The sequence below is a fragment of the Myotis davidii genome, unplaced genomic scaffold, assembly GCF_000327345.1.
Source record: "Myotis davidii unplaced genomic scaffold, ASM32734v1 scaffold89, whole genome shotgun sequence".
Lineage (NCBI taxonomy): Eukaryota > Metazoa > Chordata > Mammalia > Chiroptera > Vespertilionidae > Myotis > Myotis davidii.
The window spans coordinates 1,414,428-1,439,552 of record NW_006300372.1 but is presented as its reverse complement, the minus strand read 5'-3'; the positions used below and the strand labels follow the sequence as shown (position 1 = coordinate 1,439,552).

The 25,125-nt window shown below is 47.4% G+C and overlaps 1 protein-coding gene across 3 annotated transcripts in view; it reads left to right on the top strand.

Moving 5' to 3' along the window:
* Window positions 1-25,125, top strand: part of FGF1 (fibroblast growth factor 1) — a 95,112-nt gene that overhangs the window by 9,585 nt on the left and 60,402 nt on the right. The window lies entirely within an intron of this gene.

Below are 25,125 nucleotides of genomic sequence, written 5' to 3'. Positions count from 1 at the left end.
ATGGCTAAGCCAGTGGGCACATTCTCTGACACGTACGCCAAGCCACACCCACATCGCGATTACATGACCAAAGTATGCAAGGCTTCCAGACAGGAGCGCTCGAAAAATTCAGACCTCCGGGTGCTGGGGTGGGAATTCCAGGCATTTGACCAAGTACACATTTTTCGGAGACCCAAGAGGGCAGGCACCCACCTGATCCCACCTCTCAGTCCAAGAGCTCTCTCTGTGCCCCAGCAGAACGCAAGCCCGGTGCTGTCTCTCGCTGTGTCTATCCACACCCCCTGCTGTGTCTTCCTTTCTGCTCTGGTGACTAGCACTTTCCCTTCCCTTCGCTACAGGGATTGGATTGTTTATGAGTTCACTCCACAAACACCAGTGGGAGGACACGAGCGTCTGGGCAGAGGGCGAGCCAGGCTCTGCGTGGGGATGAGCCAGCCCGAGGGTGGCCAAGGGCTGAAAAGAAATGGGCTTTGCAGAGCGGTGTCTAGCGAAGGGCTGGCCAGCTGTTTACTGGGGCCGTTAGTGTGAACAAGTGTGGATTTTGGTTCAGACTGTGATTCATAGTCACAAATTCCCTTTTCCTTTGTTTTCTTTGTGTTGGTCACTGAGGGCTTCCTAGGAAAGTCCCCTTCTGAGATTGTGTGTCTGAAGGCAAGATCATCAAACCTGCTGCTGAGGGCAGCTGGTGGGCTGCCCTTCTCCTGCAGGGCCTGCCTTTATTACCGGAGTAGATGGATTTGCAAATGAAGTACTTGATCAACAGCAAAGTTAACACACAAAAAATGAAGGGAGAAAACACTGAGCTTCTTGTAAACTCCTCCTAAATCTGGTGTGCACTTACCCGTATGTGGCTTGCCTGGTTCAAAAAAAAGGATTCAAGGAAGCAGAATTCAGTTAAGTGGTTTGAGTTTACGACAGCACCAACCATGATGATCATATTTTCAGTGACGATGGTGGATGGACACCCATATGCTCCTCCCACTCCAGCAAAGGGACAGACAGACGTCTGATCCCAGGACAGAGTGTGTGCTGGTTCACTTTGCTGGTAAGCATTCTGCAGACCCCGAATCAACTACAACAGCTCATGGAGCAGCCAGCCCTGTAGTACTAGTTTCCGGATGAGGGGTCCTGCAGAGTGGAAGGTCCTCATCTAACAGGCATGCCTGGTGAAGGCAATATCCTCGGTTCAAGATATGGGAAAGATAATATTCAGTCGTTTCTGCCACAGACATAACCCTGGTTTAGGTAAATTTAACACCTATACATGACATATAAATTGGACGGGAATGAGTATCTTTTCCTCAAGAAAGGATCTGCTAATCAACAAATATTTATTGAGTACTGACAAGGTGTCCCAACTCAAGATGTGACAGCATCCAGCCCACTCAACCATAGAGAAGGGAGGGGACCTACCTGGGAGAACGAGCTGGGCTGGCAGAATGTCCAACTCAGGTGGGAAGTGAAGGTGTCCAAGATATAGGAGTAAAGACAAGCACCGGGCCAGTGGCCTACAGGGAGAGAAGAGGAAGAGTGTGAATACTAATTATTTTGATTCCTAAATTTTATTATTTAAGAAAGGCAGCATAACATAGCAGCTGAGTGTGTAAATTTTGCAGCCAGACTCTCTGAGGTTCAAATTCAAATTCTGACTCTTATTAGTTTGGTGACTTCGTGCCTCAGTTTCCTCATCTGTAAAATGGGATAATAAAATACCAACCTTGTTGTTGAAAGGACCAAATAAGTAATGCTCTTAGCACAGTGCCTAGTTTATAGTGATTACTATGTATTTGTTATTATTGTTTATTGTTGTTATTACTAGAGGCTCGGTGCATGAAATTCATGCATAGGCAGGGTCCCTAGGCCTGGCGGCAATGAGGGCCAATCTGGGCCTTCCAGCTGCCGGCCAGGGCCTCCCTTCATTCTGCGCTGCTCCCTGGTGGTCAGCTCACATCATAGCAAGCGATCAGTCTACCAGTTGAACTCCCACGGGGATAATTTGCATATTAGGCTTTTATATATATAGATTATTGAAAGGTGAGCACTGAAAAGGCTGCCGACAGGTGGATTTGTTCCAAAGTCCACAATGACACTCTGCGAGTGACCACTAGAGCCACATTTTGGGCAGCCTGGAGGTGCTGTGTGGAGATTTGCGGATTATCAGCGTTTCTTGAGCCCTTGCTTTGTGCCAAGCACTGTGCTTGACTTTACGTGTATGACCTCACCAAATTCTCATAACAACCCTATGAAACAGGGGTGTTGTAGCTGCAGGAATTACGGCTTGGTGGGCTGGACCATTTGCCTAAGGTCACACGGTCACCAAGTGGCAGAGCCACACCTCACACCAGGCTGTGTTCCTAACCGGTATGCCAGCTGTGTTCTGGGGGAATCACTGGAGGTGTCTTAAGAGGTAGGTGGAGTTTGGTGACAGGAATTCAATAGCAGATGATATTTGAAGACCTAGAAAGGAGGCCAGGGTTTGAAGCCCTGCCTAGAGGCCCAGGACACCAGCTTCGCCCACGGGCAGAATTGCCACCTTGAGGACCTACAGTCGTTGGGACAGGTCTTCAGGAACAAGACATGAATGCAGGCAAGGTGGCCTCAGGTCCTCCTGAACCAGACAGTGATGGTGTCTGAGAGGAAATGGTGCCTAACAAGAGACAGAGGCACAGAGGGTGCTGGGCCAGGGCTCCTTATCCCTCAGGCCTAAGGTAGGAGGTCATCTTGAGCTAAGCCTGAGGTCGAGACTGGATGACTCCAGTTATGGAGGGAGGAGAAATAGACAATCCAGAACTTAGTGTCTGGGTGCAGTGAAGTTTACACGGATATAAATGACTTGACTTGCCAATGCAATCCCTCAAAGTAGAACATTCAGAATGTGATTTACAGAAATTTGTTTTATGTATAATTGCTCAAGACCACTTCTCTGACTCCATCAGGAAGGCGTTCCCACCTTGCACTAAGGCTGTGTAGATGTGGGGGTTTCTAGTGGACAAGACTCACCTTTGCCCCTCTAGGACCTGTGGTCCAGTCTGGGGGTTTTCAAACTTCCATGTGCATAAGAATTATAGGGAAGCTTGCTTAAAAATTAGGTTTCTGGGTCCTGCCATAGAAGTCTTAATCCAGCTGGGTTCCTGAGGGACCCAGGGTTCTGCATTTCCTGGGTATGGGGAGTGTCTCTGATGCTTTGGTCCACAGACCACCATTGTGGATGCCCAGGTGTCATTACTGTTAATGAGAACACAGAGTCGTGTGGCCTGAATACATAACAGTTAGCCTCTTTGTTGTCATCACTTTTGTCCTGAATTACCACTTTTCTTGCACTAGACCTCTACTTATAATAATAACAGTGACAGCACACCTACTGCATACTGAGTTATCATGTACCTGGCACAGCACTAAGCCCTTCACATATGCTATCCTCTCATTCCATGTTCACAACCATCCCATGAATGAGGTGCTGTTATTATCCACATTTTACACGGGAGGGGAAAGGTCTGACTGCTAGTGACTGGCGGATTGGGGATATGAACTCAGGACTGGCAGATGACCAAGGCGCAGGTGTGCAGCCCCTAGACTAGTCTGTGAGAGTAGTTTTTGTTCTTTGTCCAGTCAACTCTTCTTTCTCACTTGTGGGTGTTTCTCCGGTTCACATTCCTAACTTGTTCACCCCGGTTCCCAGACGCCCATGCAATTTCTTCAGAAGATGACGTGTCCCTGTGCTTTCCTACTTTTACCTCATTCAGGAAGTCAAAAAGGATTGGGGCAATGGGCAGTGGAAGGTAGGTATTAGGGGTTGAATGATGTCCCCCCTCAAATTCATGTTAAAGCCCTAACCCCACAGTATTTCCGAATGTGACCTTATTTGGAGATAAGAGGTTATCAAGTTTACATGGGGCCATTAGGGATGCCTGGTGTCCATTTGAAAAGGGGAAACTGGGACAGAGAGACACACATGGAGGGAAGATGACATGAAAAGAAGCAGGGAGAAGATAGATCTCTGGTACTTGTTATGGCAGCCCCAGAAAACTACTACGGGAGGAACTTGGGTTCCCTCTCTAGGCCCTCACTTGGGGGCGATGAACTTGAAGGCCAACGCATTATGCCAAATTGTGGCAACTTTTCTTTTTCTTTAACTTTCAGTGCTTTTCTGTTGGCTTAAAAAATGTTCTTTGGAGCTACAGGTAGGCCCAAGGCCTAGGAAGGAAGAAGGAATGAATAGAAAGGATGAAGAGGAAGGAAGGAAGGGCAAGTAAAGGAAAAAAAGGAGGTAGGAGGAGGAAGAGGAGAAAGAGTGAGGTCTGGGATACCTGAGGGCCATTAATGACCACTTCAGGTTCATTCAGCTCTTTTGTGGGCACCTTCCTACATGCCGGGGAGCATGCTAAACCCTGGGCTGCAACAGAGACTGGAACTGTTAGTCCCAATCTAATGCAAGTTTGAGGCCAGATGGGGTTGCCAACATCAATCACACAGTAACTCTACTGAGTGGTCCACAGTAGCACATGCAGAAGGCCCGACCCAGTCAGGGGTCTGAAAAGCTTTGGAGAGGAGGGGTGCGATCTGGAGGGTCAGGAGGCATCAACTGGGTGAGGGCAGACTGTTTCAGGGGGAGGGAAGAGCACATGCAAAGGTTCATGGTGTGAGGAAGTGTGTCATCCCCAAGGAAGCAGGTGTGTGCGTGTGTGCGTGTGTGTGTGGGGGGGGCGGGGGAGGTAGTCGGAGCTCTAGGGGCAGGAGAGGCCAGGCCATGGCAGCTACAGCCCCCAGGACACCATGATCTGCTTAGTTATATTATTCATGCTGAGAGATGAATAACTTATTTCCAAAGAGGCCTCCTGGCAGCTTTCTCACCTTCTTGAAAATAACCTCTTCTCCAAAGTGTGGCTGATGGGCATCAAAGGCAAAGAAGCGATGCCGAGAACCCAGCAGGGAGTCATTGATGTAGGGTGTTCCGGCCCTCGCACCCATAGAGGCAGAGAGAGGGCTCGCCTCTGCCCCCCTCATCAGTCTGATGGGAATAGCAGAGGCAGTTGGCATTGATTAATCAATGTGTGCAAAGTGCTGCACCGATACCTCTGGGGACATAAAGAGCTTCTAGAAAATGAGGCTCTTCTTGTCCTTCCTCAGAACTTCCATCAGAATTTAGAAACTGGCAACTGGGGGAAAGCTGAGAATATTCCAGAATCACTCCCTGGAGTCTACACAGCAGGAGAACACCTCCCTGGTTAGGAGTCACAGGCAGAGTGGGCTCAGGTTTCCTGGCCTGCAGTGAAAGGGCAGTGTCCACAGGAGCCAGTGTTCCTCCTAAAAGCCTCCATCCGAGGGTTTTTGTGTGTGTTTGTTTCTTGATGTTTGAGGTGATAATGGAGATGCAGGTCAGCTTCAGAATAGCTTCTTCCCAAGGATAAAATCTCCAGTAGGTTGGCCACACAAAACTTGGTGCCCTTCTCCCAGGTCGGTCCTGAATGTCTTTGCTGAGGGCTCAGGAAGTAGCAGCCAAGTTTGGAAAGAGAGCTGACAGGGGAGACCAGGAATTCTCTTGACAGTTCCAATTTTGACCCAACTCCCATTACCCTGTCATGATTTCAGAGTGACGGTCTATGGGATGTATTGGCAGGACAGCATAGACCTGAGAGCATGGGCCCTGGGGGAAGACTGGGTTCGAATTCTGGCACTCAGTAGCTCCACAGCCCTGCCAAGTTACAAAGTTTCTCCATTTCTAGAAAATAGAGATAATATGGCACCTGTATCCTAGGGTTGTTGACAGGAACAATAGGATACAGGGGTGAGTTGATACAGGAGAAGTCTATAACGCATGTCAGTGTCATGTTATCAGTGTTAGATGTTGCTATCCCACAGGGTTGGCTTAAGAATTTAGTGAGATAAGACATGTAATAGCTGTAGCTCTGCCGCCATGTCTCAGTGCACATGACCAGGTTTCCGGCTCAATCCCCAGTGTGGGGCATGCAGGAGGCAGCCAATTAACTATTCTCTCTCATCATTGATGTTTCTATCTCTCTCTCCCTCTCCCTTCCTCTCTGAAATCAATAAAAAATATTAAAAAAAAGACATGTAAAGCACCCACGATGTTTTAGTACACAGTGCATAGTGCAGAGTATTTTCTCAATAAAGTAGTAATTATCATGACTCCTGTCAAGCTTTGCAGTCTGGCTAAGGTTGTTTGGAAGCCTCCATATGAATGCATTTAAAACAAACAAACAACAACAAAAAAAGATCCTGCGACATGAAGGTCACCCACTGCCCTGCTGTTCCTTGTTAGTCTTTTTTGTTCCAAGGGACAATGACCAGCCTGTGCTTTTCCAGCACTTAAAATCCTCATGTCAGGAACCTTGAACTAGCAAAACGGCAAAAGCTCCTTAAAGAGTTGAAGCGCGGAGCAGACACCGGTTCCTTGTGCAGCAGCTTTAAACTGCAGGCGTTTCCAACCACCAAGGAAAGCAGCGTGAACTTCAGCGGGCTTCTCTTACTGGGCTCGCAAAAAGGCTTGGGACTCCCAGCCACCCATCTCTTCAGGCTCTCACCCCGGCCCTAGCCCTGGGTCTTGAGTTTAAATCATTTGAAAACGGACTGCCGGGATGAAAGGGATGGTCGGCTGTGGGTTGTGGAAATTGCACGGACATTTAGCATGTGGGCTGCACCGTGCTCCGCCCCTCCCAGTGAGCTTGGATAAGGAACTGATCCTCTGGCACTTTGGTTTCCTTCTCTAGGGAGAGTGGAGAGCGCTTTCTCAGGGGTGGTTGTGGAGGTTCCCTAGAGGTGGTATGAAGGCTCCAGCTGTCTCTCTCAAGGTACTTGTTTATTTCCTTCCCTCCCTTTGTGGCCCTCCTGACTGTCACAGAGCTGCGGGTGTGGGGAGAACCTGGTGGTGACCACTGGTTTAGAGGCTGTGAATATTCCCCACACCAGGTGACCATGAGCAGATCCCCTGGCTTCTAGAGTGGCACAGAGAGCTGTGTGGGAAGGGGTCCCTGTCACAGTCTGGAGAGGGGGTGCTGGCAGCCTCACACTCAGCTCCGCCCCTCCCTGCACCACCAGGTCAGGCTCAGAAATGGGTTGTCAGCCTGCTGCTCGCCTGTGTCGCCAGACCTCTTACAAAGTAAAGTCTGAAGGTTGATGGTCTCCCATTAAGGAGGTGGACCTCTTCCCGACCCATCTGACCCTTCCCAGAGGCCTCCCCACCTCCCACTGAGGCCTGAGGGTTAAGCACACAGCTGGTTCTGGGTGGGTCCGAGTACAGGCAGTGCGAGTGGGGGAGAGCGTTTCCAAGGCGATGTCCGAGTTGTTTCTGGTGACCCATTGACCCGATCCTCCCCGCGTTGCACCGCCCCAGAACTGAGCCAAGCCCTTGGAAGGCGGCTACACCTTGGGATGTCTGGCTGGGGCTCCACTGTGGTGGGAGGTTTGGATCCCATGCTGGGATGGACCCTGGGGAAGGTCAGGGCAGGCTGAGCCAAATCAGGCTGCGTCACCTCTGTTACCTCCAGGCCTCTCCCTCTTCTTCTGACGGCATGACAGTCAGATGTCGGTGTAGAGGTCCCTGTTTTAGGAATTGTAAAGAACACCTTTTAAAAAAACAACACAACAACCTCTAAGCACATCTGACATTCGTCAATCATAGCCCCAAGTCATTACGCTCCCCCTGGTCAGGTTCCTTTCCCTTCCTGGCTGGTCCCACATCCTGCTGGGCCTGCGTTGGCCGCTCATGTTTCTCATTATCTCTCTCCCATCCTCTTTAAAGGCTTCCCACTCCAGCCAGGGTTTTATTTTTAAACTTGCACAGTAATGCTAGGGCTGAGCGGGACACACTGCCCACACTCACGGAAACTGGGCAGCCTGGAAAAGTAGCCCCCTTTTCGGAGACTGCCTTCCTTCCTCCCTCTCTTCCTTTCATGTTTATTGGGCACCTTCTCCTTGAGGGGCCCTGCCCTGAGAATTCAAAAACAAAGGACAGATATGGTCCTTGCCCTAGAGAAGCTTACATTCTACTGGGGCAGTAAAGAGGGGACAAAGTGCGCGCGCGCACACACACACACACACACACACACACACACACACACACACACTAAGCCAACAAGTAAATAAAATAAGTAGAAATTGTGATAAGATCTAGTTTATAAAGGTAACAAACTAGGCATTGGAACAAGAGAAGCTGTTAGAAATAGGTGGAGAGAGAGAGCCTCTCTAAGGTGACGCAGACTGAAGACCAGGATAACGAGGGGCGCCCTGCCTGCAGAGAGGAGAGGTGCAGACGATCTTCGTGGAGGGAAGAACATGTGACAAGGCCCTGAAGTGGACATGAGTGTATGTCCTGGAATCCAACAGAAGGCCAGGATACCTCAAGCAGAGTGGGCAAGGCTGCGGGGAGGGGGGTCAAGATGGGGGTGAAGAGGTGTGCCAAGAATTTGGAATGTGTTCTGAGTGCAGTGAAAAGCCATTGGGGGATTAGAATCCGGAGGGGACATGCCAGGATTGACATGTGAAGACCCTCATTTGGTCTCGGGCAGACGGTTGACTCTAAGAGGGCAGGAGGATGGCAGAGACATGAGTTGGGAGGCCTGGGAGTCATGCAGAAGGGAGGCAATGGCGGCGGAGGCTGGAGGAAGCAACGAGAAACAGACTGGCTCTCTCAGGAATTAGCCTGCTACTAGACATTCTCCTTCCAAAGAGCTCATAGCACAGTATCTCACGCTTATAAACAGAATAGAACACTCCGGCCCAGAGTTATAGCGTTGGCCAGGATAAGCAATAGAGTGGAGCTATCCTATTGCCTGGAACTAGTCATATTTATTAGGTTTCCAAACACAATTAAGATCTTTATCCAATGTTGGCTCCCCTGGTTTTCTAAAGGTGCATAAACACTCCAGTCTCTCTTTGAACCATGGCAGCTCTCTCTGTCCTTTATGGCTTTGGCTGGGGTATGAGGCCAAATGGCTGTGACTGAGTGATCTCACCTACGTGCAAAACTCACAGGTGACTGTATGTGCCTGGATGACCTGAAGTGGTCCCTGCTCTCCAAGAGAAATACAACTGTGCTATTGCTCTTCTGAAGGAAGGAGATGGAACATGAACTAGTCCAGCAATGCAGCCATTCTACATAGAGTAATAACAATAATAATAACAACAACAATAATGATAGCAGCTAATATTGTTGTGTACTTTGAGGCACTTTACTTGAAGTAATTCATTTAATCCTCCACAAAGCTGATAAGGGAGGTACCACTCTTAATCCCTTTTACTGATGTCAGAGCTGAGGCTGAGAGGGAAGTCAATGACATCAGTGGTGAAAGAGGCAGTCAGTTGGCCTCCATTGGAGCGACGCCTCAGTATGTACCAGGCTCAGCTGCTGTCTGCTTTCATCACTACTGTGTCTTTAAACCTGCCCAGATAAGACCTGAAGGAGACCATCCAACATGTAATGACATTGTTGAGTTAATGAGTATGTGTTACTTAAAAATTATTTTACATACTTAAGTAATATTTCATTGCAGGAAATGTAAGCAATGATAAAAATGAAATTTAAGAAATTTTTAAAAATGAAAATTTATCCATCATCCAGAGATCATCGTTGTTAAAATGTTGGTAATATTGATGCCTTTCCAGTTATTCCTCTTGTGTTTTTTATGTCTGTCTGCCTGTCTATCTCCCTATCTATGTATATGTGTGTGTATACAAAAACGTGGAATCATACTGTATTTATAGACTTTAACTTACTTCCTCACCTAGCACTATGTCATGGGTGGGCTCCATTCCTCTAAAAATTCTTCTAAGATAGAAATTTTAATGGTGGCAGCACATTCCTCTATAATGTATTTAGTAAGTTCTCTATTATTGGATATTCAGTTTGTAGTCACTATCTATAATAATCTATAATAATAAAAGCATAATATACTAATTAGACCAGAAGTCCTTCCGGATGACCTTCCAGATAAAGCTGGGGCTGGGAGGGAAGCCCGGGTCCCGGGTGCCAGAGGGAAGCTGATGCCGGCACCCAGGGGAAGGAAGGCCTACTCTTGCATGAATTTCGTGCATCAGGCCTCTACTTATTAATAATGCTGTATTGAATATCCTCAAATCATTTATGCATAGCTTTATCACTATCAAAGACAAAAGAACATTAAACAATATACTGAAATACAAAAAGGAGAAAGACACTTAATTTTAGGGTTCTCTTGGGTAGGCCAACTAGCATGTTTCTTGCATGTATCCTTCAGTATCACTTACATCTTAAGCGATGTCATTTAGAGTACTTCCCATTTTCCCAGGTCCTTGTCATTACTCACCTTTCAAATATATTTTTGGTGCAATTCTACCACAATGCAAATGAGTTAAGAAAAATCCCAGTTGTGGCTAAAATATGGGTCCTGAAGTTATACAACTGGGTTTAAATTCCAATCCTACCTCTAAGCAGTGTGTGGCCCCAGGCAAGTTCATTTATTGGAGCCTCTGTTTCCCCATGTGTAAATGGCACACACCTCAGAGGATGTAAGGAGGTAAAAACCTTACAGCTCTTCTGAGTACCTGCCCAGCCCGGAACAGATGCTCAGAAACACTGATGACTATTGTTATGAAGGTGAAGGGAGATTTCCTCACAAGCACAGTGCTTTGGACAACTCCCTCCCAACCTACACTGCGAGGTCTAAGGGAAATGAATTTAAAAATCACTCAACATATGCTCTGGCTATATTACCTTTGTGTGTGTCTGTGTGTGTTGAAGTCTAAAGTGTTAAAAAAAAACCCCAATTAAGTCTTTTTTCCCTTTCTTGCCAAGAACCAGGTTTGTTGGAGTAGAGAGACTATATTTAAATTCTGTTGTTCACAGCTGCATAAGCAATGTAGCCTTCCTTTTCATGTAGCCAGCTGTGTTTTATAACTGTCTACCCTAAAATAAAAACAAAGCAGGCAAAGAAAGCAGGACTGTCTGCATCAGTTCTGAATTGCTCTCAGTTTTATATAACAAAGTAAGAAATATATAACCCCGAAAACAGAGGCCACAGGAGGAACTAATCTGACTCATGTAACCTACGCCGTTTGTTAACACAGATTCCCTACTGGCACATAGTAGGTGCTCATTGAACCATGTGGACCACATTTCTGGAATGTATGTTTTCCTTATAAACAGCAGGCTGGTGCGAAATAAATCAGTATATTCATTTAATCTCAATACTGTCGGGGCCTGTTCAGAGGGTCAGAAAAATATGATAGATGATTAAGTGAACCGATGCTCTTTGAGTTTGTAAGTTGAGTGTTGGGAAACTTTTTCCTCCTAATTCATGGCTCTTGAAATATGTGCATGATCTTAGTGGAATTGTGTAGGGATTTCTCTAAACTGCCATCATGGGGAGCCTATATGAGAAAGTACTTCTGATGGCCAGGCCAGGTTTTTCCATTTCTAACTACAGAAAAGGCTCAGAAAAATCTGAGTATATGTGTACAGTGTATAAAAACGGCTCTAAAAATCATAGATAACACATCATTGTAAGGCAATCCAGCATTGGCACCTGTGAATGCCAGGTGGCATGCTAAGTGCTCTACTGGAGTTGCTTCGTCGCATCCTTATGCCCTACATGTGGGGCGGGCACTGCCCCTGGCTTCATTTTACAGGTGGAGTCATTGAAACTGAGAGGTGAACTGACTTTCTGGACTTAGGTCCAGGAAGCATGACGTCAGAGCCCACACTTTGGACCACAACTCCCCCTTTATTTCCTTACTGTGTCTTGTCAGGTCCCTTGTGCTGAAAGTCCTCAATAGGGGTGGCTCAGTGGAGTAACGGGGACAGTGAAGCCCAGAGCAGGCTCCTCAAGGTCATATGCAAATCGTAATTGCTGAGAGGCGGCCGCTTGTGTCCTTACACAGAGTAACTAGGAAACAGAGGCACTTTCCAAAAGAAAGCTAAACATTTCAGACTGAGTCAGTGGTAAAGGATTAGATGAAGGCTAGTTGAATCCAGATTAATGTAATCTGATTTGATCTGGGTGGTGACGTGCCTCATTCACACAGCCCTGTCAGACCAGGAGTCCAAAGCAGAAAACTTTCCTTTCGCACACAGCCACTGCCTCTGCCTGCGCCTGCGAGGAGCGAGTTAATGAGGGGAACACCCTCTCTCCGCCTCACTGGACTGGACCCATTGGTTTCCTTAAGGAAGGAAAGTGGTGTGGAGCCCAGGCCCTACCCGTGGGCCTGCCCTGCTCTGCTCCAGACAGACCTGCCTTTGTGAGCTCAGGTGGGCAGGACCTCTGTGGCATCCCAAGGAAGTAGAAGAGAGCCAGAGGGGAGAACTGAGATGGGAAGGTTGGCAAAGGGAAAGGGCTGGTTTTCCAGAGGGCTGTACCCAGGCAACCACCACCAGGCCAGCCAGGGTGCTTCCTTCATTCCTTTCTGGGCATGAACAAGGCAAGAGCCATGCCCAGAGAGCCTGTAGGAGTGATGGCCAGGTTCCAAAGTCTGACAGCATGAGGCACTCTGACCTTCCAGAGACCCCCCAAAAGAACACACCTGTAGTATAGGACATTTGGTAGTGGGAGAATGTCTACCCCTGCCATCTGATTGCTTCTCCCCAGTGACTCAGGAGGGACAAGGAAGGGTGGCTTTTTCTCTCTTAATTTCTTCACTTGGCTGGAGTTTGGCTTGTCTTGCGATCACGTAGATATCTTTATATGCCACCTTGTCCTCCATACCCTGGCTTAAATTCCCCAGGTTATTTTCTGAATAGGTCAGAAGATATACAGACAGGCAGATAGACAGACTGATAAGTAAATGTGGGGGATCTTGTCTAACACGCCATGCTTTCTACCCTGATGCAACGGTGCCACGCTGTTGCTGCTTTTCATGAAACCTTACACCACCCCATCTAGCACTTTGCATCCTGTCCTTGAGATTCTTAAGTGAGCAGAAAGGAGTTCTGAGAAGCTGAGAGTTTTTGGCACGTTCCTTCGGCCATGAGCGTCACTCTGTTGTGTTACACATCCAGCGATAAGTCCTATTTCCACATCCTCCCCAAAGGACAGGGCCCAGATGCTGCTCCTGATCCAACCCTGTGACACCAGACCTTGAAGGTGAGCCAGCAAAATTACAGATGAAAGTCTGGGTTGGGCTGACACTGGGCTTGATGTGGCACGGCAGGACAGTTATGAAAGGTAGGTTGCAGAAAAGAAAGGTTTGCCAGAGAGCCACCCTGGGGAAAAGTCGGGAGTTCCATCTTCGGTGCGATTAGCGCTCAAGGATGGACTTGGCAGAGCCCGTTTACCCAGGAGACTCTGCAGTTTCCCGAAGCAAAGCCTGTCGCCTGTCTGCTGTGCTTGCCAAGGAAGGCTGGGCAATGGTCTCAGGACCACGGAGAGCTTTGGGAGGGAAAGACCAAGGGGAACCTGAAGAAATGGTGAGATTGTGGGTGTGTGAGTCGTTAATGTGTCAAACAGAAAGCTGGATTGATTTTGACACACAGACTTATTAGGCAGAGGTAAGAGGCTTTGAGAAAAACATGCCGTTTGCATTTGGGTCACTTGTGTGTACAGGGGACTCCAGCAAGAACAGAGGCAGAGGGCTGGGGGGAGCGATCAAGGGCACCAGAGGAGACAGGGAGATGAAGGGACAGAGAAAAGCCTTGTTGGAGGAGGTCTTGGGACATTCATTGCTTGAGAAAACCCCAGCCAGGGTTTGTGGTGGCCTTTTCCAGGGGCAGCAGCCAACCTTCTTTCCAAGGCAAATAGTTCCTGAAGGAAAGTGTCCAGAGTCCTGAGGAGGAGAGTGCTGGGCAGATGGAAAGCTAGCTCAGAAAGGAGGGTGGCAGGGCAGAGGTGGGGAGGGGAGGCGTTCAAGGGGAGGCCGGGGAGGCTGCAGTCCTAGACACCAATGAGCTCAGGAGGGCTGATTTGGGTTCTCAGGTCCCTCCCCATTGAGAGTCAGAGGTGGATATTTTATAGTGGGGCTCCTGGGGTGCCTGGGGAATAATAGTACCCCTCTTTAGGAAATGCCATCTTGTTATGTAATCTTATTGTTTATTTGTATCATCTTCATTTAATGTTTATACAATGCAGCACCATGCTAAGTAAGCAATTTACATAACTTTATCTCATTTATCTTCACAATAACCCTATGAGTGAAGGTAACCTTGTTATCCCCCTTGTGGAGGGGAGGAAAATGAGGTTCTAAGAGAAAAACATGCCTTGCCTAGCTCAGGTCTCACGACAAGTAGTAGCCGAGTCAAGACTTGCCCTCAGCGGGGTTGACTCCAGGGCCCAGGCTCCTGTCCCCCAGAGAAAAGGCCCCACCAGCCTAAAGAGCAGAAGGAAACCCCAGACATGAGCCAGGAATCTAGCACAGGAAACACAACCACACAACACCTCAACCGCCACTTACTGGATGTCTACTTCCATACTTTATCAAATCTAAGACACCATACCTTATAAGATATGTAAGATACACCATTATTTTATGTGCCACTAAGGGAAAAAAATGCTGCACATCCTGGTTTTAGAGCTGTTAAAATACCAAAAGAAAACTGCCTCGGAGGCTTGGTGAAATATTTTAAGTGCTATTCTGTGCCAAGAGGTCTGCCTCTACGATCTCATTTCCTCCCAACATCAGCCCTTTCTCAACACCCCTGCAATCCAGATGAGGACACAGTGCTCAGAGCAGCAGAGCCTGTGCCCGAGGTCAATGAGACAGAGCTAGAGAGCTGCGAGCCTGGATCTGTCCTCGCAACCGCCTGCACCGAGATTCCTGTCCTTAACCACGTTGCCGTTGAAAGGGATGGGAGGACACCTTTGTCATTTGTTCCTTTTGGTGGACAGCCTGCTGGGCCAAGCAGAAACACAATGGAGGCACCTGACTCCAGAGAAAACAAAACCCTGCCTTGTTCCACTTCACAGCCTCATCTGTGACTGGGTTCACTCTGAGTCCCAAGCTCCCCCTGAACTCTGGGGATGCATCTTCAGGTTACAAGTTCAGGATGATCTTTTCAGCTCTGCCCATCCACTTCCTAATTCATAAGCTTCTTCTGACCCATTTCTACCCTTTTCCAAACTGTAGTTGGTGATTTGTGCCAGATTTTGTAACATCATCCTTGACCCTGAACTTTCTTCTCCCACATCTTCCTTGCCTCCTCCCATGTCTTAACTCTTTGGCTCCACCCTGGCTTGTTTAAGAACCATCTTTGTGTATTAATCACTTCCCCAGTCCTATTTCACTCTTCTTCCTCATTAAAGTTCTTCTAGCATCCTTGCTGGTTAAAATAAAAGTAAGGGGAAAACAAGGAGGTTGTATGTGTGGAAAAAGCCAATGGACAAGTTTTCTTGCTTTAATTTTTAACCTCAAGATCTCCATCATCCACTGTGTGCTCTGTATCTGCAAGCTGGCCTCTTAGTTTCCAACTTATGTCATCATCGCGTATCCCCTCGCCCTGTCTTGACTTCTTGGCTGTCCTTCCCATAGTTTTCCATCGTGAAGAAGGCAGTTGTATTTAACAAAACCTTCCTCATCTCTTGGAAACACCCCTGCTCCCTCCCCTCCCCGCCACTGAGTCACTCTTTCTCTTCACGTCTCTTCTCAAAGGCTTCCCGGCACTGGAGATGAAGGATGGGACTTGGCACTTTCCTTTCCCAATATTACTCCCCACTTCAATAAGAAATTAAAATCACAGCTTGGAAATGCCTCTTAAAGGGCAAAATTATTCTATTGGGACACGCCCACTCTCTTCACCCCCCCACCCCCATGACCCCTCTTCTCACTCCTCTTCTATCCTTCACAATCTCTCTTCTTTTTCTTTGCATGACTGTCTCAACTCAGCCTAACTTCCCACCAAGTCCCACTAAGGGGAACTTAAACAAAATTCACACTTTCAGTATCTGTAAACCCTTATTGGATGTTTCTTTTCAGTGTTTGATCAAAGTGCTAACCAGCTCAGTATAGTTTTCTTTGCTCTAAGTTCCCCCAGGGCAGATATGTCTGCTTCACTCATTCACTCCTTACACGGCAAGGCTGTTGTCATAAATATATGCTCTGTGAATGAATGACTAGCAGGCATTGATGGGCTTTTGTGTCCATTTGGGATGGGAGCTCCATGAAGGCACCCATTCAACAAATATTTACTGAGACCCTACTGTGTGCCAGCACTTGGTTAAGCATGACAGATAGAATAATACACAAAACAAAAATTCAAGCTCTCTTGGAGCTTACTTTCTCCTACAAAATGACTGTGTAAAAAAAATATTAAATTGATGTCTAGCCACCTAGTCTTAGATGCTAAGTACGTTGGAGAAAATCTTGAAATGACTAAAAGTTGAATTCATATCTGTCCTAGAAGCGCTAAGAAACTGGGAAGAATAGTTGGTTAGAGAATGGGATGAGAACATGTTTCAAGAGCTTTATAGAGATATAATGTACACGTCATACAATTCACCCATTTAAAGTGTGTAATTCAATGGCCTTTAATATATTCACAGAGTTGTAAAATATTGCCACTATCTGTTTTCAGGACATTTTCATCACACTAAAAAACCCCACACCCTCTAAGCCAACAGTTCTCAACCTGAGGGTCACGAACAATGAAAATACATCCCGCATATCAGATATTTACATGATGATTCATAACAGTAGCAAAATTACAGTGATGAAGTAGCAACGAAAATAATTTTATGGTTGGGGGTCACCACAACATGAGGAACTGTATTAAAGGGTCACAGCATTAGGAAGGTTGAAAATCACTGCAAGCAGTCATATCTCATGCCCTCCCCTCCCAGCCCCTGGCAACCACTAATTTACTTTCTGTCTCTATGGATTTGCCTATTCTGGATGTTTTATGTAAATGAATCATACAATATATAGTATTTTGTGACCAGCTTTGTTTACTTAGCATAATGTTTTCAAGGTTCATCCATGCTGTAGCATGTTCTTAGTACTCCATTCCTGTTTATAGCTGAGTAATATCCCATTGTATGGCTATATCACATTTTGTTTATGCACTGATTGACATTCTGTTCATAGCAACAATATTCACATTTCTGTGTGATATGTTTTCATTGTTCTAGGGTCTATCCACAGGAGTCGGTTTGTTGGGTCATATGTAACCCTGAATAATCATTTGAGGAACTCCTAAAATATTTTCCAGAGTGGCTTCACCAATTTTACATTACCACCAGCAATTCCAGGACTCTGATTTCCCTACATCCTTGCCAACACCTGTTATTATCCAGCTTTTGATTATGGCCATCCTAGTGGATGTGAAATGATATCTCACAGTTGATCTGCATTTTCCTGATGGATGATGATGCTAAACATCTTTTCACGTACAGATGACCACATCCGTTTTATACCTTATTCCCAGACAGCGCCTGCATATCATGGATGCTCAGTAACCACTGTTGAAGGAACATAACCAAGAATGAAACAAAGAAACGTGCCTGGAAGGACATTGGTTCTATTAGCTATGACAGGCCTGGAAAGGGAACGGTTGTATGAGGGAGAATATTTTGCAAATATAAAGCAATGTATTTTGATCCCTTCCACTCTATCCTGCTGCCTTTAAACCATGTTCCATTTGGAGCCTCCCTTCCTAGAGGCTGGGCCAGGAGGCCTGTTGCCTGGAGCCTGAAAAGGAAGGGGAACATAGAATAAAGAGAGAGGACAGTTGGCTCAACCGCCCAGATTTGCGGAGACATTTGCGAAATTGCTTGAGCTCCCCTTTAGCATAGTGAGGGCGACTCTGGCAGACAGACCGTGCAGTTTCTACCACTGTTATGGGGGCATTTGAGGGCAGGGCAGCTGGCCCTGTAACATGGGGAGTCCCAGAGAGTTGAGAGGGTGGATGGGTGTGATTTGGTGGCAAGTGGTTGTAGTTTGCACTCAGGAGTTCCTGCTGTTCTTGTGTGATGCGGATGCTGAGACAAGAGCCAGAGGCCAGGGGCAGACCTGGGTGGGGAGGCAGAGACCCAGCGGGGCCCACAGCCAGCAAATGCTGGTCAGCCAAGGAGCCGCCCTTGGCCCTGACCAAGCCATGAGAGACCAGGACCTCAACTTGAACCATGAAGGCTGTGGTGGGCAGTCAAAGGGCTCCACACCAAGACCTTGGACTCCAGAGGCCTCTGAGTGAGGCTCTTGACTCCTCCAGAGAGAGGCTGTTACCCCACTGCTCTTACAGCGAGATGATACTCAGAAGAGGGGCTGGGAGACAGGTCGTAGATGGAGGGATCTCAGGGGCAGAGCAGGACTTAACAGGCTTTTTAAATTCTTGCACTGGATAAAACTGAAGCTGTTTCTCAGCTACCGAGTAGGTGAGGTCTTGTGAGGAAGCCCAGATTACAGACAAGCGAAGAGGAACGGCAGTCATGTTGTGTGAGAAAGTCGGTGCCCCACCACTGGGGCCTGTTTTGGGCTGGTTAGCACAGCAGTGAACTAGCCCAACACAGGGCAGTGGGAGAGGGACATGGTCGGAACCTGACCTCAGCCTGAGAGTGTGGCTGTGTCTGTGCCCAATTCTAGGGCCTGCTATGGAGTCAGGGAGCACCTGGGCAAGAGAATGTCTCTCCTTTAATCAGAAAAACAGCTCAAAGTGCATTCCTTTGTCACCTTTGGCTATGATTTTTAAAAATATATTTTTATTGATTTCAGAGAGGAAGGGAGAGGGACAGAGATAGAAACATCAATGATGAGAAAGAATCATTGATCGGCTGCCTCCTACACATCCCCCACCTGGGAACGAGCTTGCAACCCGGGCATGTGACCTGACTGGGAATCAAACCATGACCTCCTGGTTCATAGGTGGATGCTCAACCACTGAGCCAAGCAGGCCGGGCTGGCTATGATTTTGAAGAAGCGTCTGGAGGCATTTGGGTGGGCCAGGCTAGAGAAACATCACTCCTCTAACAGTGGCACCACCGGTTTGTTTTAGGTGCTGTACTCACTATGACCTCCTGGCAATGAATTCTCCAACAACCATCTGCTGTTAGTCATATTTCATAGATAAGGAATCAAGGGCTTGGTGAGGCTTCCAGCATCTTCTGTGGGTAAGTGGTTAGAAGTATGTGAACATGTGACCTAGCTGCTGAGGCTGTCTCGTGGCACTGTGTACGCTGCCTCTCACTTCTCCTGCCTAAAACTTCCCCGTGGAATCGAAGCAAGAGCTGGCTAGGAGCTTTTATTGAAGAAAAAATTTTAAAGGTTATTGTTCTGTATTTGTAGAAAAAACAAACTCTCCCATTTCACAATAATAAGGATGGTTAAATAGAAACATGACATGTAACCAAAGTAGGAAACCCAAGTGAGAACTCTGCATAGCCAGTCTTCCCCCAGCACAAGCCAGCTCCAGTAAACTCAAGGCCTCAGCTTTGCTAGTTAAGCAATTGTTTCCAAAGACATTATACTCAGCTCACCCCAAAGCATATGTGCTTCCACTCATCCATTTGCCAACCCACCTCTCTATCCATTCATCCACCCATCCATCCATTCATTCACCCATCCATCCACTCATCCATCCATCCATCCATCCATTTAGTTTTTCATTTCGCAATTATTGAGCCTGCCACATACCAGGCACTAGGGACCCAAATAAATCAGGCAGTTCTTTCCTTTGAGAAGTTCACACTTGGGGCAGAAGCACCCCCTTAGTACAGTATATACTGGTTCAGCGTGTATGAGAGTAGAGGACCACAACTTTTTTCACAAAAATATTTCCAAGGCCTGACATAGGGTGGGCGCTCTGTTTGTTGACTGAATGAATGAAGGTTTGTACTTTGGCCTGCAGGCAGTGACAAATAATGAAGGATGTTTGAGCAAGAAAGGGACATGATCAGATTTGTGGTTTGGGAGGACAAGTCTGGAGATGTTGTGGATGAGGTGAGGAGAATAAGCTACACAGAGAAAAATTAGAAACACTTGCCTGGGATTGCTATCCCAGACAGCGGAAGTTCTAGGCAAAATCTCCCAAATGGTAAATGTCAAATCAATTAAGAACAAGATTCTGTTGGCCTGACCCAAGACATTGATGGTAGGTAGGGAAGGAAAGAAATAAAAATGTAAGGGATATTTAGGTTGAATCATTAGGAGATGCCTGTGGGCAGTGAGGGAAAGGGAATATGACTAAGGTCAGTTGTTTGGGATACTCTGTAACCACCGTCCCGTCATTAATTAAGGCGGCGGCAATTTGGGATTTGGGAGACATGGGTAGAATCTGAGGTAGACAAGGGCACCAGGGAGAGAGAGTGCACACACTGCTGAGAGGACAGGCTATGAGGGATGCTGGACTGCAAAGGGTGGCTAAAGGGAAAGAAGCCAGGACAGGATGCCACGCAAGGGCAGTTAAAGAGACAGAAGACCCAGAAGCCAGTGCTACTGTTGAAACCAGATAGAGAACAGCCTAGAATGGGATTAAATGCAGGGAAGTCCATGAGAGAGGGGTGTGGAGACCCCAGTTCAGGCTGCAGCATCTCCAGCCATGAGGAAGGTGGGTGCAATGGGCCAGATATCCTGGTAGTTAAAGAGAAGCCAGACAGCGGAAGTTCTAGGCAAAATCTCCCAAATGGTAAATGTCAAATCAATTAAGAACAACCACAACCAGTGGTGGCTCCAGCAAACCAGATAGCCTCCGGCCACATCTGGCTCCCGGGTCATATGTTTACAACCCTGGTTTTGTCAGAGAGCATGGCCTAGCTTTTCTAAGGAGAGTTTTGGTGGAAGGAGTATGACATACAATTTTTAGAACCAGTTAAGGGATAATTCATGCATATTATTCTAGAGCTTCTTTCCCCCCGCTCCTCTATGCACATATACATCTAGCTCTGTTTCACGGCTGCCCAGTATTTGCTTGGCTGTAGCATTCACTTTCTCATTTCATTATTGATGCCACAGGGTTTCCAGGTTGTTGTTCTTGCACACAGTGCTGCAGTGAACTGCATTCATTGATCTCTGGGCACTGGTGAGTCCTCCCACAGGACAAATTCTTAACACTAGACCTGCCAGTCACAGATCTGCGCACAGTATGCTGTTTTCTCAAAGGACTTGTTGAAATTGCTCTTCCCTCGAGCCTGCGAATGAAAAATGCAGGGAAGATGTATGTGTAAGGAAGCTTGTAAATGGAAAACAAAGCTTTAAAGGATCTCCACCTGACAAATATACAGGGTGGGGCAAAGGTAGGTTTACAGTTGTTCATGTGGAAACTAATGCAATAATAAATAATAATACAAGAATAAACTCTGTGTTTTGCATACTCACAACTGTAAACAGACTATTGCCCCACCCTATAGCTTTCTTTTTAATCAAGATACCTTAATCAATAAAGACATTTTTTTAAAAAGATGTTGTGGGTAGGGCTTTATTTATGAATAGGTAACTCTTAGTCACGAACCAAATAACTAGAGAGAGAGAACTTTTACCTCTACCCTCCTTTGGCCATCCATCTTCTAGGCCTAGAGTCAATATTTGAAGAAGGCCGTGACTCCCTAGGGCCCAATGAAACATGTGAAAAGAGCCCTGGTGTGGGAAATTTGTTCACAGATTTCAGGGAGATCAAAGGTTAAAGTCCATTAAATTTATTTTTTTAAAACATGATTATACCCCTGGGATTTGGTATTTAATCTGTGAAATCATCGGTTTGATTATATTTTCAGAAGTTCATTCTTTGCCACCTGAGAGGGGAAAACCCCTCTCTCATCCTACAGAGAACAAAAAAACACACAGGAGAAGCTAAGAGGAGGCCTCAACAGCCTCTCTGCAGGGGCCCTGGCTTTCAGCCCCGCAGGCGGCACACTTAGCTCAGAGCGCCCTCTTCTGGACTCGGGCTCCACTGCACCTGCCCGGGCCTCGCCCACCAAGGCATGACAAGTCTGATTTTTAGTGTCCAGAAAGCTATTCCAATTCTAACTTCAACACATCTTCTGCCTTAGCCACTGAAACCCCAAGATGGTCTTTTTCAACATCTGTGCTATCTTTTCAGGCCTCGCAGAACTTGTCTCCTCTTTAAAAATGACTCCTTGGTTACTGTTTTCAAAAAATAGCCTCCTTAGATCTGAGTTAAGTCACTGGATTCCAGTTACTTTTAACTGTCGGGAATGCATTCATGATTTTGGACAGGTGGGAACTAGGTCTGGAAGCCACAGGAGAAGGGCAGATAGTTCTGGGTGTCCTCACCCAATGCATTTGAGCAAAAAACATGGTTAAGATTGAGGTTTTCTATTTCACTCTAGAATGCAGTCAGAACCTTCAGTCAGCCTCATATTTCCTCTATCCATTTAACAAATATTTGCTGAGCACCTATTATGTGCCAGGGAATGTGCTAGGAGCAGGATCACAGTAAGGGACAAGATGACGACAGTGGCGCTTTAATCCATCGTGTGTAATAACTACACAGTGTACTTATTGCAAAATGCTTGGAAACCTAAGAGCGTCATAATGGGTTATTGGAGCCTCAATAAGGTGCTTTCAAATTACGTGTTAATCTTTCGCGTCCTGCTCCTATTAAATTTAACTAGCTTGCTCCTCTCAATTCAGAAATGGCTTCTTTCTAACTTCTTAAAAGGGGCTATTCAATCCTCCAAGCAACACGCTCATAATCTGTTAGGATAGGAAGGAGGAGGCAGAATGAAAGAAAACAGCTTTTCCAAACAGCTGCCTGTTTTGCTTGGAGCCAGGGTGGGCAGTGCTGAGGCCGGGCCCTGTTTGGATGTGGCAGCCTGCGGTTACCTGGCACAGGCTTCTCAAACCCTGCTGGGGGAGCCCAGCCTGCAGCCCACAGCTCCCTCCTCACCCTGCCCATCCTCTAGGCAAGCGGGGGCCTCTTCTCTCTCGCATTGGGGTGTGGGAGCCATTTCCCAGGCAGAGGGGCATCAGGTCCTAGAAAAGGCCGGCCCCAAAAAGGGGTGCTTCCTGCAACCTGACCACCGCCTTTGTGGAGTTGAAGACAGCAGTGACAGCTGGGGAACCCTGCAAGGGCATCCCAGACAGATAAGGGGATGACGCAAGGTCAAGGGCTGTGAAAAGTCAAGTCCCAACACAGCTCCCAATGAGATCCACTGGTTATGTATATTCTCTCTGACTTTTACTAAACTTTAGATGAACTTGGAGAGGCAGACATCCTTTCTTCCCCGCTTCTCTTGTAATATGATGCTTCTTTGGAAAGTCATGGATCCTTCCAGCCTGCTGTCCAAAACACCCGCGAACTCGGCTTTTAAAAAAGCTAACCTTCTCTCCAAAAACACTCCTGGTTTCCAAAGCCATGGTTCTGAACGATTGCATTTTATGGGCTCGCTCCATCAAAAGTTCTGAATTTTCAGGTGCTCTTTCCCCAGTTACACTGTTCAATTAAATCCAGTTCATTCAACTCAACTCAACAAATATTTACTGACCTGAGCACTGTGTTAGAAAAAGACCCAGACATGCGCTCAGGAAATTCACAGACCAAGGGATGAGACGGATGAATAAATGAATCCTTTCAGCCCAGTGAGGTGAGCGCAATGACAGAATCATGTACAAGGCGGCACTTGACGGCCTCCGCTCTCGTGGAGGTATGGGCTGGAAAAAGGACCAGATGAGAACTGCCACCTGAGTTTGAATGGGGCATCTGGCCAGGGGGTCCAGCAGGACGTCCTTGAAAAAGTTGCTGTGGTGATTGAAAGATGGATCAGGGCAAATGAGCCGCAGGGTGGAGGGAACAGTGGTCCAGACGGAGGTGGTGGGGTAGGGTGGGTGGATGGAGGGCATGTGCAGAGGAACTGTGGCAGGAGGCCACAGGCTGTAATCAAGAGACCAAAGCAAAGCTGGGGCCAGAGCCTGGGACTGGAGGGGGAGAGCTGGGTGGCTGGGCCAGAGAGGTCAGCAGGGCCAATCCCATCCAAGGCCTCGTCAGCCACGGCCTTCACTTCTGTCCACGCATTTCCTATCGGTGCGAAGGGGATCAGAGCATTGTCTACCCTGTGGGAGGGAGTGAATCCCTGTAGCACTAAGGAGGGTGCTGTCAGTATCAGCTGTAATTATCATCCTCATCATCTCACCAGGATGAGTCTGTGAATGAGGGCCACGCTGGCCCAGGTCACATATGAGGTCTCAGAGGCCACAGAAATTAGCATAAACTCCTATAAGAGTAACCATGGGCTTTCTGGAGACATTCTGAATGAGTGACCGGCTGGGCTGCTGACCACAAGGCTCAAAAACAACCACCAAGAGTTTATCCCCAAATACCCAGAAAAAAACGAGACAGAGGAAGGAGGACAGCGCCTCCCGAAGAAGGCTGGCTATAAATGGAAAATTACCCTGGGAGAAAACACATCTTATTTGATGTGAACCCATTTTTGACTCTGTCTGGAAATCCAGGGCAGAAGGAAGTGGAGGGGACAGGGGTGAGCAGGGGTGCCCAGGCCGAGGCTGCCTGCCCGGGGACGATGAGGAAGGGCTGCAGCAGCTGCCACGGCACCCACACCTCATGCCAGACGCTGAACAGACCTTGGGCTCCTGGGCTGTGACATGTGCCCAGGGCTCAATGTTGGCCCACAGCTGAGATGGGGAGCGGGAGCTGGGCTGGGAAAAAGCAACATGGGAGAAGCCGCAGGGGAGTATGGGAAGCAGGGCTGGCGTTCCTGGGCCACTTCTGTTCCCTAAAATGACTTGTCGCAGCACTGAGTGAGATAACTGATCCAGTAAGCACCCAATGAATGTCAGCTTATAAATTAGTCAGTCCTCTCTTCCGAGCAACTTGGAGGCTCCATTATCCTTGGCTTTTAGCGCCAGTTCTACAGCCCATTTGCTGGGCGGCACTGGGTAACTTCTGAACATGTCAGTGCCGAATACTTCTCATTCGAAAAGAATTGTGACCTTACCATTTCAATGCCTCTACTTCAAAAATGTTAACCATAATAAAGGGCAACATTTGATGACATGTTTCACTTTGTGCCAGACACTGTTAAGAACCTTCCTGGGAGGTGAGAGCCCCGGTACTCAGACCTGGAGTCAGAAGGCCTGGGTTCGAATCCCAGACCAGTCCCTTCCAGGATCTGTGACCTTGAGCAATTCCTTAACCTCCCTGGGATTCGGTTTCTTCATCTGTGAAATGGGTTTGGTCATAGTACCCAAGTCACAGGGTCCCGGAAAGACTGGATGAGGAATAGCTCAGGAAGAGGCAGCAAG